At 39.1% G+C, this 20,420-nt stretch overlaps 1 pseudogene; it reads right to left on the bottom strand.

Annotated features, from left to right (window-relative positions):
* Positions 1 to 1,659: 1,659 nt before the first annotated feature.
* Positions 1,660 to 1,768, bottom strand: LOC144829783 (5S ribosomal RNA; annotated as a pseudogene).
* Positions 1,769 to 20,420: the final 18,652 nt, after the last annotated feature.

The following is a 20,420-nucleotide window of genomic DNA, read 5'->3' as shown; positions in this document are numbered from 1 at the left end:
GTCTGTCCCTTAGGATAGAATGTGAGTTTACTTATAACATCTTATAGGCATAACTTCTCAATGGAACAAGATAGGGAATGGAGTTTAATATGCCTGGACTCAGAATGTAAAAAATGCATCTTTTACCAAAGATAATTGTAATGTTCTGTGTTTGAAAATACCACTTTTAGAAAGTAGGTATGTTCTTGATTAACCATTCTGTGTGCCTCTGCTGGGTTTGTGGATTGACTGTCTGGCTTTGGAGTGACAGGGGCTGAGGATGTGCATTCTCTTCAGACAGCCACTGGTGGGGATTGAGGTGTTTCCTGCCTTTTCTGGATGAATCATGGCTTGGCTGAATAGACCTGGGCTGCATTTAGAGTAGTGGGAGGAAATTTCCTTGCACCTGAATGGGCTTGGCCTGCTTTAGACATTGCTGTCTCCACCTCCTGCTGGGAAGCTGGGCTAGAAAGGACCAAACTGTTTTGGACTAAGCACAGACACTCTCTGCCTGAGAGAACAAAATAATTATGAGTATTAATATTGGGTCCCAGATCCAAGAGCTTTAGAACTCGCTGGAATCAAGGAACCTGCCAAGATGAAGGCAGAACTTCCAGGAGGATTACTGCCCCTTTGCTGTGTTGTTGCTTTGTTGGGTTGGCCTGCAGTTGCTGCTTCTGCTTTGGGCAGGGAAAGGACTAGACTGAACTTTCTTTACTTGTGCTGAGTTACCAAGGGCTTGAAGTAGAGCTTGCCTCCTGTTCTGAAGTCTCAGGGACTGCAAAGACTTCACCAACCTTTGGGCACCGCATCTGGAACTGCGTTTTCAGTCACAACAGAGGGGTAAAAGCAACCGACTATGTCACTGAGTCCATCGCCGGCTCAGTGTCCTGAAGGCACTGCCGAGGGCACCGCCTGCATCTCGCACCGCAAACCTTGTCTCACTGAAGACGATGAGCGATGATGCCACCACCAAGCCGCTGCTTGCACCGTGACCTGTGGGCACTGCACTCCACACTGCCTTGCTTCTCTTCATCTCCCTGGTGTCACCGACGCTGTCGCTGCACTCTGACTGTGACTTCCGTGACCGCATATTGGCTTAGGGGCACTGCTCATAAATCACACGATGCACAACCCTATCTCACACAACAGTCCAGACCAACCGATGCCAGCTTCCCGCAACCGGCTCTATCACCTGAACCGTGATCTGTCAGCACCACATCGAACCCTGCCTTCACTCCGTACTGTAGCCCTGGTCTCACCGATACCGCTGGATGACCGTCACTGAGCCACTGCCTGCACCGAGCCTTGAGGGCACCGCACGCTGCACCGCTACGCTTTACATTGCAACCGCGACAGTTGCCACGACCGGCTAGCACCAATGTGTCGGCCGCAACACAAAAGGTACTGTTGACGAGTCTGACGATGCCCCTGACCATTGCAGTCAGTTGAAACTGTTGGATTCTGTTGTTTACAGCACCAAGGTAGCACCGAACGGAAATACGACTTCAAGGAACTGTGTTTTTAAAGTATTCTTGCAAAGTGCATATTTTTAAAGTACCGTATGTCGGATTCTTATCATTTTGGTCTTGTTTTGGATATATAAAATTATTGGATATTTTTCTAAACTGGTGTGGTGTCTTTTTGTAGTGTTTTTTCTTTCTTTTTTTTCACTTTTAAAGCCTACAGCACCTTGTATTCCCAGGCGGTCTCCCATCCAGGTACTAACCAGGCCCGACACTGCTTAACTTCTGAGATCAGGTGCTTTCAGGGTGGGATGGCCGTAGGCTCTCAACTGTCGCTTCTCAGTTTGAGCGATATCAAACATAGTGATTACTTTATTAATATGAAAAACTGTACCCCGAGCAGGAATGAATCCATGCTGACTGTTTGACACTAGAGAAGCTATAATATTGGACAGCCGATTAGCTAATATCTTTGAGTAGTGAGATGGGGCGATATGAACTAGGTAGCTCAGGATTTTTGCCTTTCTTACTAAATACAACTATTTTTGCTTCATCCCAAGATTTAGGAGCCACACCCATCTGAGCGGCTCTATATGTTGCCAACATCATATCCTTTAATTGATAAAAAAAAAGCTTATAAATGTCTCCCGGGATGCTATCCGGGCCAGCTGCTTTACCCATTGCTAGAGACTTAACTGCACGTTCCAACTCTTGCATAGTAATTGGGGAATCAAGCTGCGCAGCCACTTCTCGATCTAATTCAGGAAAATCTTGTGTCTGCATTAAATCTGAACCTTCACCCCCTGCATCTTGTTGCGAATACAGATCAGAGTAAAACTGATGGAAAATAGCCAAGATACCTAGTGTATCAGTTCTTACTGACCCTGCACTGTCTTGTAGTCCAGCTATGCGTCTGGTAGCTTCATTCATATGCAGTTTAAGGGCAAGGCATCTCCCAACTGCTTCACCATATTCATGGCATTGCTTCAGATGGGCCTGATATTTCCTTGCATTTTCCTGATCCCAAACCCCTCTTATTTTAGCACGTTTCCTGGCTACATCATCTTCAAGTTGTTGAATATTCTGCTTATGATTTATACTCCCTTTTTGCTTTATTATGAAAGAACAGGCCAAAGCTCGTTGCTTCACCCCTGAAGCAGGCCTTAAACATATCCCATACTATATCTATTCTAGCCGATTGACTATTATTCTCAAAAAATTCCTCCAGCCATCTGGTTATATGTGTTTTAAATTGATCATTAAGGCATAATTTCCGGTCAAAAGTGAATTTTTTGTACCTTGGCATCTCTCCTATACCAGTCAGTACTAATAGAATAGGGGCATGATCTGACGAAATTCTAGGGTATATCTGCATTTCTGCTCCAGTCAGTAAAGCGGAGGATGTAAAAAAATAATCTAATCTCACCATTTTTTTATGAGGATAGGTATAAAAAGTATATCCTGAATCTGTTGCATATAATTTCCCTCATGCATCTATTAACCCATGATCCCTTAACAAATTAACCAGAGCCGTAAAGACCTGTGGTTTACATCCTTTATAATCTTGGCAGCCCATCAGTTCTTGATTAGTCAGATTTATATTTATAGCTCCACAGATGATCAGCGGAGTTGGCCAAGCCGCTAATTCAGTATCCAAATCTTCCAAAATTACAGCCTCATCTAAGTTCGATCCATAAATAGTACATAACGTAAATTTAAAATTACACATGCCCCCGCAAAATTCCACAATGGCCCACCGGCCAAATTTATACGTTGAGCTACGAATACACCTATATGAGTTAGATTTTGATAAAATTGCGACCCCCGATTGTTGTGACGCAGCAACTACAGAAAACCCTAAATCGTTTAAAATCTGTTGTTTGCTCCAAGGTATATGCGTCTCTTGTAAACAAACAAAGTCTGGGCGGATATTACCGAGTTCAGCTGCCATCCTCCTCCTTTTATTAATATTATTAAGGCCTGAAACATTCACAGAGCATATTTTCATCCCACTAACAACCATAAAGAATCAAAATTAGTTACTGCACTAGAAAAATAGGAAACCCATTTACATGTAAGTCTTTCCACTGTCTTATATTTCTCCCTTGTTGGAACTGTGAATTTTTCCCCCTTTATGCCCCAGCACCGTGACCCCCCAACACCCCCACCACCCCATCTCCTCTCAACCCCCCCAACCACCCCCCACTCCCAGTAACAAGGCTTTAGGACTTATTGTCCTGCAGATGTCAGCAACCGCATGCCTCTGCGTCTGCCTACATATTGTCATAAACAAAGGACCCATCCTTCTAGCTTGGATTAATGAGATTCCATTCAAAGAAAAAGAAATAATAATCATGAACAGCAGGCTTGCAAAACTATATATGAATATGCGAATATAAAAAAAGTTTAGGGTAGATATGAAGTGCATACCAAATTTTCTACAACCAACATTTCCCTATTGACACCATTAAACCTTAACGGAATTCAGATATTCTTTTGCAGGACCCTCAGAGGTAAAGAAACGAGTGCAATCCTGAAAAATAACCTTCAATTTAGCTGGATTTAATAGAAAGGCCTGTGCTCCTTTGACCTGAAATTGAGAGATTAGCTGTCGTAATTGCCAACGACTCTCGACCGTATATTTTCCCAAATCAGGTTGAATAAAAAATTCAAAATCTGAGCCAGCTCGCTTTTTATCCGGGCGGGCCAATTTGAATACCTCCTCTCTAGCCAAAAAACTGTTAAAAGGCAATTAAAATAGCCCTGGGTTTAAGATCAGATTGGCCTGCTCGGAGCCAGATATTAAAAGGGAATCGGTGAGCCCTCTCTATCTCCCTATCCCAGTCCCATTTGTTGAGTTCTGGAAATGCTGTTTTAAATAAGTCCACAATAAACTTGCGAGGATCCTGCTCCTCCTTGCCCTCTGGAACCTGTATCACTCGCAGATTATTTCGACGAGATCTGTTGGATGTATGACGTTACAACGCATACTATTACAACGCATGGCTTTACAACGCATTTTTTACAACGCAAATACTTTTACAACGCATGTTTTTACAACGAATACTGTTACAACGCGAGATATTATTATTAATAGTAAAGTGCTATTACAACGAAATTATTTACAACGCATACCTTTACAACGCTAAAATAAAGTGTTTTTTTTTTGTTGTAAAATAAACCCTGGCACGGGATGCAGGGAAATTAGGGGTTTTGGGTGGGGAAGTGTCTTAAAATGTAGAGAAAAAATGAACGTAGTTTTAAAGAAATGCAACGATTTTATTAAAATGAATACTCGAGTATTAAAATGAATACCCGAGTATTAAAAAATAAATACTCATGTATTCGTAACTGTTGAAACATTTTACACAGGCAACGAATTTAAATATATAATAAACTTACAATATATTACTATGAAAGAAAATAACTATTCGTAAATATAAACATTATACATACACATAGTCGCCATTTTAAACTGTGTAGTTCCTAAATATGTCCTACAACTCTTTCCATGAAAATAATACCACAATACTACTTTCAAAATGGATGCCAAAACGGAACGAAAAAGTGAAAACACATCTTTACATGAAGTTTTAAATTATAACTTTCCACAGTAATGATTCGTATTAAAAAAAATAATACCAACGCTGTGTTTCTTACAAATAACAATGACACTGACTTAAACTTATAAATACGAGCGAGACACCATTTTTAAATCAGTTGATTCTCAACTCCCAGAGTGACCAGACGCCAAAAGCTGACCCTCTGACCTCTTCATCAAGATAAGACCGGAATCGATTTAAGGAGCATTTTTTTTCGTAATACAAGTGAGCTACTAAAACTAATGATAGAAATGTTTTCTAGAAACATTAAAAACGCTGCCCCTAATAAGTTTGTTTTTCCAATTTAAAGTAAATAATATAGCACCAAGATATTACTATATTTAGGGATAAATATATCATTAAATATAAAGCCCTACATATTTCAAGCAGAATATCATGTAAAGAAAATTGTTTATTAATTAAAATTAATTTTATTGCAATAAACATATATTAATTTTCAAACATCACAAAATGTTACATTTTTTTCTATAGTCGAACTACTATAAAGTGTGACAAAAAAGCCACGTTTAAATAAATTGGATTTTGCTACAGAATCCACACTCCTCTTCAAGAATAATTTAAAGGTATTTTTCTAAATTTTAGAAATCACAATTCTAAATAAATGAAACGGAAAAACATTTGCTAATCCACATATTTTTTATCTGATTTTCACAGAAGGTGCAGCAGTATACAAAGTGTAGGATGGTGTAGGGGTAATATTTACTATTCTAACTCCAAGAAGGTGCAGCAGTAGGGAAAATGTTGGATAGTGTAGGGGTAACAATTACAATTCTAACTCCATTAAGGTGCAGCAGTAGGAAAAGTGCGGGATGGTGTAGGGGTAATAATGACTATTCTAACTCCAGGAAGGTCCAGCAGTAGTGAAAGTGTGTGATAGTGTAGAGTTAAAAATTACTATTCTAACTCCTGGAAGGTGCAACAGTAGGGAAAGTGTGGGATGGAGTAGGGGTTAGTATTACTATTCTAACTGCAGGAAGGGGCAGCAGTAGGGAAAGTGTGGGATAGTGTAGGGGTAAGAATTACTATTCTAACTCCAGGAAGATGCAGCAGTAGGGAAAGTATACTCAAGTTGGTAGGTACTATAAAGTGAAATGTAACTTATGCACAGAAATATTGACTTTACTGACTGTATCACAAACATTGAAATACAAAATTACGTTTCTTCCTCATTTTTTCAGATACTCACATAAACCTTTTCTATACAAAATCAAAAGACAAATCCCAGAAGACCAAACCACAAAAAAGACCAGCAAAAAACAAGAAAACAATACAGAAACCAGACCAAGAAAAAAACTCCGAAATAAAAAGGTAAATAAAATAAAAATTCATAACTTGTGAAAATAGCAATAGGCAAAACTTCAAATAACATCTTCCAGAAAACTGCAACATAACAGAAAGTGTGGGATAGAGTAGGGGTAACAATTACTAATCTATCTCCAGGTTAGTGCAACAATAGAAAAAGTGTAGGATGGTATCGAGGTATCAATTATTAATGATACTCCAGGAAGTTGCAGCAGTAGGGAAAGTGTGGGATAGTGTAGGGGTAATAATTACTATTCCAATTCGAGGGAGGTGCAGCAGTAGGGAAAGTGTGGGATAGAGTAAGGGTAAGAATTACTATTCTAACTCCAGAAAGGTGCAAGAATAGGGAAAGTGTGGGATAGAGCAGGGGTAACAATTACTATTCTAACTCCAGGAAGGTGCAGCAGTAGGGAAAGTGTGGGATGGTGTAGGGGTAAAAATTACTATTCTCACTCCAGGAAGGTGCAGCTGTAGGGAAAGTGTGGGATAGTGTAGAGGTAAGAATTACTATTCTCACTCCAGGAAGGTGCAGCAGTAGGTAAAGTGTAGTAAAGTTACATGGTAATGTGAATGTAATATAACATATGCAGAAAAGTATTAACATATTTGACTGTATCACAAACATTAAAATAAAATATTACATTTCATTTTTTGTCTCATTTTTTTCAGATACTCAAATAAATCTTCTTACAACAAAATCTAAAAGCGAATCGCAAAAGACCAGACAACCAAAAAGACCAGAAAACAACGAGAAACCTGAACAAAAACTAGACCAAGAAGAAAACATCTACATCAAAAGGTATTTAAAATGCATATTACAAAGCACATTACTTTTCAAACTCCAGGAAGGTGCAGCAGTAGAGAAAGTATGGGATAGAGTAGGGGTAATAATTACTATTCCAATTCCAGGAAGGTGCAGCAGTAGGGAAAGTGTGGGATAGTGTAGGGGTAAGATTTACTATTCTAACTCCAGGAAGGTGCAGCAGGAGGGAACGTGTGGGATAGCGTAGGGGTAAGAATTACTATTCTAACTCCAGGAAGGTGCAGCAGTAGAGAAAGTGTGGTATAGTGTAGGGGTAAGAATTACTATTCTAACTCCAGAAAGGTGCAGCAGTAGGGAAAGTGTGGGATAGAGCAGGGGTAAGAATTACTATTCAAACTCCACGAAGCTGCAGCAGTAGAGAAAGTGTGGGATAGAGTAAGGGTAAGAATTACTATTCTAACTCCTGGAAGGTGCAACAGTAGGGAAAGTGTGGGATGGAGTAGGGGTTAGTATTACTATTCTAACTCCAGGAAGGTGCAGCAGTAGGGAAAGTGTGGGATAGTGTAGGGGTAAGAATTACTATTCTCACTCCAGGAAGGTACAGCAGTAGGTAAAGTGTAGTAAAGTTACATGGTAATGTGAATGTATTATAACATATGCAGAAAAGTATTAACATATTTGACTGTATCACAAACATTAAAATAAAATATTACATTTCATTTTTTTATCTCATTTTTTCCAGATACTCAAATAAATCTTCTTACAACAAAATCTAAAAGCGAATCCCAAAAGACCAGACAACCAAAAAGACCAGAAAACAATGAGAAACCTGAACAAAAACTAGACCAAGAAGAAAACATCTACCTCAAAAGGTATTTAAAATGCACATTACAAAGCACATTACTATTCTCATTCCAGGAAGGTGCAGCAGTAGAGAAAGTATGGAATAGAGTAGGGGTAATAATTACTATTGCAATTCCAGGAAGGTGCAGCAGTAGGGAAAGTGCGGGATAGAGTAAGGGGTAAGATTTACTATTCCAACTCCAGGAAGGTGCAGCAGGAGGGAAAGTGTGGGATAGCGTAGGGGTAAGAATTACTATTCTAACTCCAGGAAGGTGCAGCAGTAGGGAAACTGTGGGATAGTGTAGGGGTAAGAATTACTATTCTAACTCCAGAAAGGTGCAGCTGTAGGGAAAGTGTGGGATAGAGCAGGGGTAACAATTACTATTCTAACTCCAGAAAGGTGCAGCAGTAGAGAAAGTGTGGGATAGTGTAGGGGTTAGAAATACTATCCTCACTCCAGGAAGGTGCAGCAGTAGGGAAAGTGTGGGATAGAGCAGGGGTAACAATTAGTATTCTAACTCCAGGAAGGTGCAGCAGTTTTAAAAAAGTAAATTATTATTATGTCTTTTTTCTCATTTCAATTTACATACTAAAATAAAACATTGTTTCTTTACAGATAATGTGTGCACAGGAAACAGCTACTTACATAAATCCAGAAAAGGAAACAAATTACTTAAGCATGCAAGTTACATATATTGTAAAGAAAGGATAACTTTTCCTAGAAATCATTGGAGGTGCGTGCAATACTACTCATCCCATTGCAGCAGCAGAGCGGTTACCCATGAAAATATTATTATTAAAACAACTGATCATACCCAATCTGCCTCTGCAATGGAGATTGATGTAAGGGAAACCCTACATGAGATGAAAGAACGTGCAAGCACCTCCAATGATTCTACAGGATCCATTTTAAGAGAGATTGCACAGCATGTCCCCAGTCATGTCGCTAGTAATATGCCTATAATTCCTAATCTGAGGCGAATTATACAAAGACAAAAGCAGGCAAGTAACACACAAGTAACTACACCTCATACTTTTTCTGACATTGTTATTCCACATGAACTTACTATTTCGTTTGCTGATGAACCCTTCCTTCTCCATGATAACGAAAACCCTCAAAAATGAATTCTAATTTTTAGTACACCCCGCAACCTTGTTAAGTTAGAAAATAGTGAAATTTGGATGATGGATGGGACGTTTAAAAGTACACCCCATCCTTTCACCCAAATATACACTAAAATTAACCATAATGTGATCCCCTTAGTATATAGTTTACTGCCTGATAAGTCTTCTGCAACCTACACTGAACTTTTATCAGTTATTAAAAATACAACAACCAAAAGTCCTCGGAAAATAATTGTCCATTTTGAATTGAGCATGATCAATGTGATCAGTAAAACGTACACGGATACCCAAATTCAGGGTTGTTTTTTCCATTTTTCCCAGGCATTCTGGCGTAAGTTACAGAAAACAACCCTGGTTGCAGAATACTCAACAGATAGCAAACTACAAGTTGAGTTAAAAAAATTAACAGCTCTTTGTTTTGTGCCTCCCGAAAGTGTAGATGAGTACTACACTGCCTTCACAGAATCAAATTATTACAATGTAAATGAAGACAAATTGGCACCCATTCTAAATTATTTTGAAGACACATGGATTGGGCACCTAAGCAGATCGGGTCGCAGGAGGAAGCCACGTTTCCATGTGGAGTGGTGGAATTGTTACACGAGCTGTTTAGAGGGAGAAGCTAAAACAAATAATGCCATTGAGGGATGGCATAACTCCTTCAACCATACAATTAGAAAACCACACCCTAATTTCTACTCTTTTTTGGAAACTTTGAAGAAGGAGCAAAGTTTCCAAGAAATGAGACTTTCACAAACATTAGCTGGCAGTCTAAACCCACGAGTTACACAAAAAACAAAGGAAATGTCTGAGAGACTATTGGGTATTATACAACAATTTTCGTTGTCTGTGGCTCTAGACTACCTTGAAAATGTTGCTAACATTCTAAGCTTCTAAATAACATTTACACCTTACTTTCCTGCTTTGCCCTAAATTTAAACAAACACTAATTACAATTGGCTTTCACATTTTTCGAAAACATTTTTTATTAAATTAGTTGGGTCTGCATATCTTTTTTTACCTGATATTTTTTTCTTCTATGTTTTCAAACTGTACTAAACCAATGTTTGAAACATCACAATACCCCAATAATCCGAAATATCAAGGTGCCAATATTTTTTTAATTTTCTGAAAATTAGTAAAATGCTTTCCAATTTGACATCCACCTGACAACATATTTTTTTCACCTAAAAATGCATTTTAAATTTTAAATAATTTCTTCTTTTTTTTCAAAAAAAACTATAAACTTGGAAAAAGCTTTTTTAAATTACCATATAATTGTTCAAAAATTGTGGTTACAAGCACAAAATGTTTTTGAAATTGTATATAATACCATAGAATTAACAAAAAATAATTCAATTATACTCAATTATTCTTCTATATTGGTAAACCCCAAAATAAAGTTTCTCGATAAACATCCAGATAAAGACCAAGATATACAAAAATGGTACTCTTTGTCACTCCTTGTTGTTCTAATATGTTGATCAATCATATTATTATTTATATTTCATCTATCAACAATTTGTGAGAATTATAATAGCATCCTAAATAAAATACTACCTCCTAACAAAACATTTTCTCGCTATATCGCCCTAACTATTTATGAATTTAATGCTAAAATACTATGCAATTCTTCAAAAAAAGAAACAAATCTACCTCCAAAAAAGCATATTCTCCCTATCTCCACCTCTACTAGTTACAATAATAAATTTTAAAGATAACTATATATTTACTAACGAACCAATCCAAAGTAAAAAATTATTTCCTCCTTCTAAATCATACTATCACTGTCAATCATATTACTTTCAAAAAACAATGCATACAAAGTAAATTATAAATCAAACAATATCAAATTTCAAAAATTACAGTAAGGGATAATTAGACGAAGCTTTTTTCAAAAATCGAATAACCACAAATGATTTTTTTAGCAAAAAAACAGCAAGAAATTATCGTAAAATGCATTTTTTAAATCTTCTTTTCGTAATTCATTTTTTCAATTGCACATTAACTTTAGATTTCATTTTTGATGAAAATCAATTAATTCTTATCAAAAATAACTTTTTTCTTTAACTTTTTACTTTCTACGACCCGACATAGGCATACTCTAATTACATGATCGGCGACATGCTATTTTACAATATTTACATCACATACGTGAACTGCAATCTCTCCTTATCCCTTCTTTACAATATATGTATATTTTTTTTACTTAACATGTATAAATAATAATTTGAAATGTTTCCTACCTGGACGCAGATCAGCTTCCAGCTGCTTCCTCCATGGATCCTCTGCAAAATGGCCGCTTAAGTTCACGATTACGTACTTACGTTATCGAAAGCTGCAAAGATTAAAAAGGGACTATTTGAATTTAATTTTTTCTTATTTTATTATTTAAATAAATATAATACATTAAAATACAGAAAAATATGTATAAATTTCCTTGATTCATATGCTATTTTGCTATATTTTTTAAATAAAAAAATACAAACACCAAACAATGTATTCTTTATTTTTAATAATGTATTTATTTCATCTAAACCTCTTTTTTATAAGTTATTACTTCAAAAATAATGTATTATTATCCTTACCTGTATTCTTATCTCATTTCCTTTCATAAGATTCCCTTTCTTCTTCTTTTTAACCTTCATTTTCAGTTCCGCGGGACAACCAGCTTCATCTGTGGAAATAAATAAAGGACAATTACTTCCATTGAAATCAATGCAAAATCGTGGGAACTTTTTTTATAAATTATTATTAATACATTTTACAACTATTACTCATAGTAAATACATTTTATTTTTAATCTATCACTTTTAATACATTTTTATAGATTTTTTATTACATTTATTTAATGTTTAAATTTAAAAATCGTTATTTTATGTATTTAAATAATACCTTAATACTCTTAAAACAATAATACAAAATAAAAACCACTTTTATAAACATAGCCAACATTTATTATATATTTTTAATAATACTACAAAGTTTTTTATTACATTTTTTCACCATTTTTAAATAATAATACTACAATATTAATTCATTGAACTTGAGTATTAGTAACAATAATTTAAATATAATACCTGAGTATTATTAATATTATATAAATTGATAATTATTATAAAACATTAAAAATAATAATTCAATAATTCAATAATTCAATAATTCAATAATTCAAACATATAAATATAAAAATATAAATATAATTTATAAAATTTTTATATAATGAAATAAAAAACATAATACATATAACACATAATAATTGCGTTGTAAAAGTACTTGCATTGTAAAGGTACTTGCGTTGTAAAATCTTGCGTTGTAAATCCACTTGCGTTGTAAAAGTTTTTTTGTAAAGGTTGCTCACCGATCTGTTTTCCAATTCGGCCAGTTTCCAATGTGTGTCATCTTTGATACCGTACAAAGTCTCATTCTTAGCCTTTTGCTCTGCAACTTCATCTTCCAGAACAGATATCCGAGATTCTGCCTCAGTGAATCTATGAGCAAAATCGAACTGTGATTTTGCAAGCCTACGAACTGAATTTTGAAGTTTGCGGCACAAGTTCTGCACTCTCAGACTTTCCTCACGTGTCTCATCTCTGAAAGACATTATTGACTGATATATCAGTGAGAGAGATATTTCTTCCTCTCCGTGCGCTACCAAATCTGCGTCAGTCTGAGACTTTCGGCGTTGCGCAGCCTCCTTATCTGATGTGGCTTCAGGCTTTTTGCGAACAGTGCAAGGACTAGTTTCAAAATCTGCCGAGTCCTCTGAGCATTCATTACTATGGGGGCTGCCTCCAGTTAAGCTCATGTGTTGTGCATATTGTGCCACTAACTCCTCGCACGATGAGGTCTTTGATTGCTCAGATAATGAATAAAAGTCTCCAGAATCAACCTCATGTGTCTGAGTCTGAGTGTCTTCAACTGAGATATCAGCATTTTCTGATTCGAAAACCAGTTCCTTCTCATTCATAATATTACTGTTACCGAGAGTACCGTCCATTAAGCCATAGTAGAAACAATAGGATCTCCTTCTACTTCTCGGGCCACCCTTAGCATTTCCTGGGGATGTGCTTCCTTTCTGCTGGCCGGGACCCCCCCCCCCCCCCCCCCCCATTGTAGCAGTAGTTAATGAGGTAGATAAATCGCTAGCGGCATCCATCTGTGAACTAACCAGATCCCCAGTCTCTAACAAAGGTAAGCCTTTTTTCCCCTTAGGTTTGTCCTTGGATGCCGAAAACATCACAGGTATTTTTTTCCCCCGCCGCATTTGTCTTTTTATTGTCGTGATCTCCCTTATTAGTTTTGGCCACATTAGGTTGACTGTCAGGGGAAGCATCGCTCACCTCCATTCCGCCGCTTGTAGCTTGCTCTTCTGCAGCTCTCGTTCGTCCACGAACTCCCCTAGGCGGCATCTCCACAATATGTTTGCCGGAATCGTGCCGGAGCAGTTCTTCTGAAAGGTGCCGCAGGTGTGAACAATCCAGCCTCTAAGCCGAGAGACCGCCCAGCGTCACCGGCGATACCAGTGAACTTTATCGAGAAGAAAAACGCCGGGCTGTGAGGTCCGCTACAGCTACAGGGTTTCCGAATAAACAGAGTCTGTATTCTTGGGAGGTTCCGCCTCGCAGGTAAAATCGCAAGCTACACTTTTCAGCCGCTGAAGTCAATATTTGCTACTCCTGTTCCTCCAGTGCGAAACGCCTATACCTTGTAGGCAGAGGCAGAGAGCGAGCAGCTTACACGTCCACTCCTGTGAACGCCATCTTGCCTATCCAGAAGCTTCTTTTGTAGTGTTTTCAATGTATTGCTGTTGGTTATGTGCAAATGCCTTACAGACTGCCTCTGAGATAATCCTAACTGCTCATGCCAAGCTACCAAGGGGGTGAGCAGGGGTTATTTTAGGAGTGTAACTCCCTTACCCTGACAGGGAAGAAGGGTCCCTACTCGGACAAAGGTGCAGACCATTGCCAACTAGAGACCAACATTTCTAACACTGGTTGTCAGTGGTGAAGATAGGACTTGGGTTTGCACTTGATCTACAGTGATTGGAGTACACTACTACCATATTGCAGGCCATTACCTACCACATACTGGTTCTTTTTCTTTTTGGCCTATTTTTGATCTTGTCAGTCTTGTTGGGAACTTGAACTTGCTACTTCATCATGCCTGACTCAAGAGCATCATCTGTTTCATCCTTGGAAGTGGCATTTGAGGAGGACAGGTTGGAATCCTACAACATGAAAGAGTTGAAGGTTATTTGCTAAAACCTTAAGGTCCAAGTCAGAGGTCTTACCAGGAAGGAAGAGCTACAAAAGATGCTGAGGGCCTGGGTAGCAGCCAGACATGCCAGTGGGCAATCTGGAGATCTCAGTGGGGAGGCGGAGGAGCCTCTTCCTAGGGTGGATGGGCTTTTGGGAGGGGGGAACCGTCTAGGCCAGGCATCAGTGGCTTGTCCCCAGAGGAGCGGGAGGACAGGCAGGAAGCAAAGAAGTTTGAATTGGAAAAACTCAGTCTGTGGAATGAAAGGGAAGACAAAAGAATAGCCATGGAGGAAAGACAATCATGAATGTGGTCTTAAGGAGCTGGAGCTAATCAGTAGGTCCAGCACAGATGTGGCAGCAATTCATCAGTGCAGGCAGATAGAATTGTGTACATCAGTGATGTCATTTGAGATGTCATCAGCGATGTCATCAGTGATGTCACTGACAATGTCATGAGTGATATAATATGTGACATCATCAGGAGTGCATTGCGGGGGAGGGAGTTATAGTTAGCTCAGCTAACTATCACAGCAGAATTTCTCTGGCTTGGTGTGAGTCAAAAGTCACTCTAACTATAACGTCCTTGTAACCTTTGTTTTTCTCTATGAATTTCTACGGTTTTTTAAATGCTAATCTCTAATTATAACATCCCTGAAACCTGTGTTTTTTACTGTGAATTTCTAAGGTTTTTTAAATGCTAATTCCTATCTATAATGTCCCTGAAACCTGTGGTTTTTTCAATGAATTTCTGAGGTTTTTTAAATGCTAATTTCCAACTATAACCTCTGTGAAACTTTATTACAGTTAACATATGTATTTATACATATATATATATATATATATATATATATATATATATATATATATATATATATATATGTAGTATATATATTTAAAAACTTTTTTTATATTTAAAAAAAATAATTTTCATAAAAACATATACATATATAATATATATATATATATATATATATATATATATATATATATATATATATATATATGAAGGTTCACAAGTACCCAAAGGTGCGGGGCACACTCTGCATCAGCGCGTTCAAATTGAGGCAAGAGACAGGAACATCCAACGCCAGCAGTGCCTGACGCGTTTCGGGCTACGCCCTTCTTCTGAGGCTCACCCTTTCCAGTTAACGCCAGATGAATCTGCCACACTGATCATCACACCAGCAGGCGGAACCGCCAGGGATCCACGGCGGTGCGCCCCCCGGCCGGGTCGACCGGAATATATGAAGGTTCACAAGTACCCAAAGGTGCGGGGCGCACTCTGCATCAGGGTTTCATGTTAAGGACTACCAGTCCCAGAATGCCTAGCAATGATGTTTACTCACCTGAGTGTCATTTTGAAATAAAATTGGGAGTATTTCTGGAGTCCTTTTGGCGGCAGTCATTGAGTGTGCAGAAAGCCTCAGAAAAAGGGCGTAGCCCGAAACGCGTCAGGCACTGCTGGCGTTGGATGTTCCTGTCTCTTGCCTCAATTTGAACGCGCTGATGCAGAGTGCGCCCCGCACCTTTGGGTACTTGTGAACCTTCATATATTCCGGTCAACCCGGCCGGGGGGCGCACCGCCATGGATCCCTGGCGGTTCCGCCTGCTGGTGTGATGATCAGTGTGGCAGATTCATCTGGCGTTAACTGGAAAGGGTGAGAACTGAGCAGAAGCACCCGTGAATTCGAACTTATTTCACTTGATGTCTGCTTCCAGCCCACTGGGGTTTCATGTTAAGGACTACCAGTCCCAGAATGCCTAGCAATGATGTTTACTCACCTGCGTGTCATTTTGAAATAAAATTGGGAGTATTTCTGGAGTCCTTTTGGGGCAGTCATTGAGTGTACAGAAAGCCTCAGAAGAAGGGCGTAGCCCGAAACGCGTCAGGCACTGCTGGCGTTGGATGTTCCTGTCTCTTGCCTCAATTTGAACGCGCTGATGCAGAGTGCACCCCGCACCTTTGGGTACTTGTGAACCTTCATATATATATATATATATATATTGTTTTTTACAGAGACTTATTTTTCCATATAAAAATGGAGTCGCGTATTGGACGTGTATTTTCCTGTTTTGTACCCAAACCCATTCATTTATTTAAAAGTGTAAAATATAGTGAAATTAATACTTTCTGTATATGTTAGGGGTAGTAGTTTAGTTGTAGAGTAATATAATGAGTATGTAGTTATACTAAACTATAATTAAACATTAAATGAATGTATATCGCGGGTACACTAGGGGCCATACTTCCGGATCTGCGTACAAATCACAGCTCCAGCATGATTTTTAACAGTTATATTTCACATAATGTATAATTTACACTTGATTATTACTTTATTATTTTAGTTTAAATTATATAAAATCTCCTTGTTTCTTTTGAAAATGTAAATGCGGAATCGCCACCCAGAGGCAACTCTTTTGGGCACATTAGTATGGCGGGCGGACTTTGTCCCTCTGCCATCTCGAAGTAAAAAGGGACCGCCCGCCATAAGGGCGGGGGTCCTGTGGGGGCCATTAGGATGCGCCCATCACACTGGCGGACGCATCCCGCATATTTAACATTGCGGCGGGCGGTGCTGAAAGCACAGCCCGCTGCAATGCCAAAAATACACGTCATGCATTTCAATGCAACGCGCGATGCCTGCCACGTTGTACATTGAGATGCAGGGGGGTACCATGTACCCCACCCACCCCCCAGAATCCCTGGGAGCCTGAAAAGGGCCCCTGCAACAGATTCCTGCATGCCTTTCCATGGCAGCATTGCCGCCAGGGAAAGGCATGTGTCATTCCCCATCATAATATGGATGGCGGTGTCTAGCAGACACCGCAACCATATTAAACTCTTTTCCGCCCGGTCGACTTGTCGACCGGGCGGAAAAGCGTCGGACGATCTTTCCGTCCACCGTGGACCCCACACCACAGTACTATGGCGGGGGGGAAATGGGTTTTCTATATAGACAAGGGAACCCATAAACTGGCTGAGGACCACGGGTATCAATTATACTTCAAAAGACAAAGGTCCTTAGCAAACATTTAGGAATGTATAGAGAATAAGATATAGACCGTATTAGGTTACTATATAGTTCCAATGTCCAGCCGGACATGGATTTTTATTCATATAATATTTTGGCAATAAAGTGGAGGATAAACGAACAACGACATTTAAAGTAGGGCACAGTCCTGTACCATACAATGAGGGGGAGGTGTGCAGAAGTGGAATCAAACAATTTAGGACAAACAACACTTACAAAAATACAGGCAAAGACTGAGCAGATTGGCCACTTGCATTCAATAAGCAGGGGGGTTCAGCAAGAATAACCAAAATAGTAATCACTAGAATTAAAAATGTTCATTTGTGACACTATTAAAGAAAGTCTACGTTTCGATCCCGTGCTCAGAATTATACGGAATCATCATCAGGACTAGAACATAGAATTTGCCTGGTATATACAATTAAGGCCTGTTAAGGAAAAAACAGGGAGACAAAAGAAAGGGACCAATAAGAATCACTTAAAACATTTAAAGATCACAGTATGTCGGCGCATGGTATTAAGGGCACACATTATTTGGATTCGGACGATCACGTGGGTGTCAGTTGTAAGGTAAGTGACAGTAGTTATTGTGACAAGGAGTGGCAAATAATCAATTACAATAACATTATAGCAAGCCAATTGCCCGAGTGCGGTATAAATGGAGTATACTCTGGTATCCTTAATTTAAAATAAAAACAATTTGTAATGGAATAACTAAACATAGGTGAAATTTAGTCCTACTGAGGGAACGACGCAGTGTTTGTGCCCACCCGGGGGAGAATTAACCGTTGCTAGACTCAGCCCGATGTAGGGATGTCTTGATGAACCTGGTGGAATATAGGCAAGGGCGTGTGGGGCACGGCAAGTTAGTGCAAGTGGATGAGGGTGGAATTGTGAAGGCTTACCGCGGTGCAGGTACAGGGAGGCTCGAAGGTGGGAGGGCCAACCTGAATGCGCCTCGATGAGTATGGTTAGAAACTGCTATGGGATAAAAGGGTGGGGGTGAGTGGTTATAATCAATTTGGCATGGTTATAGAGACGGAAACGGGGCAATGGCGCCTACCTTGAATGAACAACAAGTCATTACTACGGGGGGAGCGTATAGCCCCTCGCTTGTAGCCCCGATCTCGGAGGTGCCTTGGCAGACCTCCTGGGTGTTGACATGTCTGGTGGCTAATTGTGGAAAGGGGTTCCGCTGGGGGGAGAGAAAAATAATTAAATAAGAGCGTTGTTCGGGTGGGAGCAGCCTGGACTGAGGGGCGGTACCCGAGACAAATGAAGGAATCTTACCTTAAGAATGAGGTTTAAAAAGCAGTGATATGCTATGGTGAAGATTTGCAGCAATGTGCTATTCCAAGTGCAGCGTGATGGCAGGCACTGGGTTCTGGAAGCGGAAACACAGCTTAAATGGAGTAGTGCGGTCGCCATTTTGAGTCAAATCATCGGTATAGGGAATGAACAAGGGACTCACAGAAGGAATTCGAAATTTGCCGCTAGAATATAAACTTGTATATTAATAAAGAAAGTGATTAAAACATGTTTTTAGTAATAATTTTAAAAATCGCGATACGTCCGCGTACATCGCAACTTCCGGATTTACATAGGGGACACATATATAATGTTTCTTTTACTCAATTTTATATATTAATAGAGCTTAATTTACTTTATTTAAAATAAAGAGGTACAGTTATTTGTAATTAAAATATTTTAAGATAGTACTAAATATTGTTGAAATGTAAAATTGAAAGAAGTTGCAGAATCGCATCTGGTATGCGGCGGTACCGCGTAGGGGTCACACACCCCATGTGACACAAAAAAAAGAGATTTGATCAGTTAAAGATCCTGCCAGCCTTAAGTTTGCTAGATGCCACCCTCTTTCTTTTAATTCTGGGTGTGGTTGGCATATTTTTTCAGAAGTCTGACAGTTTTGGAGGTGTTTTTGGTGTTTGGAAGATTTTGCTATAAAGTTTGTATATGGCAACTCCACAGGATCTGCAGGAGGAGGAGACCCTGCTGTAAGAGGAAAAGGAGCCAAGGTGCAAAAAAGAAGGAGAGTGTGGTGCGGCAATTATTTACCATAGGGAGAAAAGAAAGTGAATGCGTGCAAGGTGACATGCAACATCTGCAAAAAGGTACTCTCTTGCGGTTCTGAGAGAAGGTATTCGTGTGGTACATCCTCGATGTACAAACATCTTAGGACCATGTATCAAAATAGACTTTCAAGAGCTGAACTTGCAAGATACAACAATGGCTACAATGATGTGCAGCCCTCCACATCCAGAGCTGGCAACAGGATGGAGATAATCCCACTGACTCTTCTTGATTTTTCAAAGGCAGGACTTTTTTGTCCTAAGTGTATTACTGTTCTTAGCATTGGAGAATAGGTTGTCTAAACCATGTTGGACACTATTAACAGTCACCGTTGTAAAACAAAATGTAACCCCTTCCATGCTCATGACGAGCTCAGCTCGTCTTGAGGCACGGTGCTCGTGTGCTCATGACGAGCTGAGCTCGTCATGACCACACCCATTCATATTGGACCCCAGCACAGGAGAAAAATAGGGCTAGCAGCGATGTGGTTAAATCCTAATTAGGCACGTTATTTTGTGATTGTTTTTTGTTTACCTTTATGTTGTTAATATCTAAACAACACACAAAAAAACACAAAATTGAGAAAAAAAAATAACATAAAATAGTTTGTAAAAAAGAAGAACAAAACAGTTTTTAGGGAACCACCTATTCTGGTTTAAAAAAGAGAAGGTATATGTCGTATGAATACATGAGTCACTGGATAGTGTCTGGCTGATTGGACGAGTGTGTACGTAGAGTCTGAGTGATTGGATGAGTAAATAAGTAGTGCTTGAATGAATGGATGACTGCAAGATTATTGGTTACTTATTGTGTAACTGAATGGATAGTGCCTGATTGATTGGAAGAACGTGTGAATAGTGCCTGGCTGGCTGGTTGGTTGACTGCATGAGTAGTGTGTGGCTCATTAAGTAGTGCATGGGTAGTGCCTGTGTGAT

The sequence above is a fragment of the Lissotriton helveticus genome, chromosome 4_1, assembly GCF_964261635.1.
Source record: "Lissotriton helveticus chromosome 4_1, aLisHel1.1, whole genome shotgun sequence".
Taxonomy (NCBI): Eukaryota; Metazoa; Chordata; class Amphibia; order Caudata; family Salamandridae; genus Lissotriton; species Lissotriton helveticus.
Note: the sequence above shows the minus strand (reverse complement) of the source record. Positions and strands in the feature narration are given on the sequence as shown.